This window comes from Cebus imitator, unplaced genomic scaffold, assembly GCF_001604975.1.
Source record: "Cebus imitator isolate Cc_AM_T3 unplaced genomic scaffold, Cebus_imitator-1.0 Scaffold663, whole genome shotgun sequence".
Lineage (NCBI taxonomy): Eukaryota > Metazoa > Chordata > Mammalia > Primates > Cebidae > Cebus > Cebus imitator.
This window is the reverse complement of record NW_016107978.1, coordinates 59,378-60,996: the sequence shown is the minus strand read 5'-3', so window position 1 is coordinate 60,996 and position 1,619 is coordinate 59,378.

Genomic DNA, 1,619 nt, shown 5'->3' with positions numbered 1-1,619 from the left:
GGTTATAAATATAATTTGAGTGGTATTAATATAATATAAATATAATTTGAGTGGTATTAATAGTGCCAAGGATGCTAATATTAATATTAATATTAGTGCCAAGGATTAGAGCCAATAATAATATGAATAATAGTGCCAAGGATGCTAATGCTAATATTAATAATATTAATGGTGTTATAAATATAATTTGGTATTAATAGTGCCAAGGATGCTAATGATACTTTCAAGCAGTCGCAGAAGAATAGGGGCCTTCAATCTTCAGTGGTTCATTTAGTCATTCATTAAATCTGTATTGGGTTCCAACTGCATGCATGCTTTCTTCTAGGTTCTGGGAATACAGTCGTGAGCAAAACAAAGTCTTGCCCTCAGGGACTTTATATTCTGGTGTGTCTGGGAAGGAGACAGGAACAAACAAGTCAACATACATGTGACGGTAGTAAGTGCTCCGAAGTAAAATAGAATGGATGCAGGGGACGGTGAGTGCCAGTGCAGGAGCGGCCATCCTAGTATTCTACATATGGTGGCCAGGAAGGACCTCATTAATACCATGATGTTGGAGGAGACACCTGGAAAAACTGAGAAGCCAGCTATGTGGATAAGTTGAGGAAGAGTGTCCCAGAAAGGGAAGTCAGAACCTCCAGAGGCCCTCAGGTGTTATGTGCTTGGCAAATTCAAGGTATCCCATGAAGGGCCATGGCTTCAGCATTGTGAATGAAGGGGACACAGAAGACAGAGGTGAAGTGTGTGGGGTGGGAATTAGACCTTGTATTATGAATGAATGTAAAAATTTGGGCTTTTACTCAAGGTAAAATAAAATCATTTGAGGTTTTTGGAATCAAGGAAAAGTACAATCTGTCTTATGTCTTTAAAGGATTATGCTGGCTGTGTTGAGGATTCATTCTGGGAAAAAAGGACAAGGGGAAACTGTTATAGAAAGACCAGCAAGGAATCTACTGCTCTAATAAAGACAAGGTAATGGCAGAGACAGATGGTGATAAATGGCTGTTGTATGCACATATCTTGCATGTGCAATTCATGGGATATTCTGATGGGTGACCTGTAGGATGAAAAGGGTCAAGATTGACTTCAAGGTTTTTGATATAGGGAAGTCAAAAGCAAAGCTGCTTGCTGGAGAGAAATACAGTGGTTGAAGTATGCTTGTAAGATCAAAGTGAGGAGACCAGAAGTCTAAGAAGATGTTAGATATCCGGGAAGAGATTTTACATAGCCCATGGGATATAACAGTTTCACATACAGGGGAGATCTTAGGATTGAAGATGGTATAACTGATGTTTGAAGCCATTAGAAAGGAATAATGGGGAGGATCATCCTTAGAAAAAAATCACATTTATGTATTAGAAATGATGACATGGTCTTCTAATTGTATCTTTGATGCTCTTTCTATGTAAAGCCAACATTGATAATTTACCGCTTCAAAGTGTTCTAGTAGATGATGGTAGTGTGCTCTTAAATGTCTGCAGTCAGGAACTCAATCCATTCATGGCAAGCATTGCATGTACTTAGAATAACCAGCAGTATACAATCTGTAATAACAGAACAGAATCAAGGAAAGGGGCTTGAGTAGAGAGTGAAGAGTCATTATCCTCTGTTCTCATCAG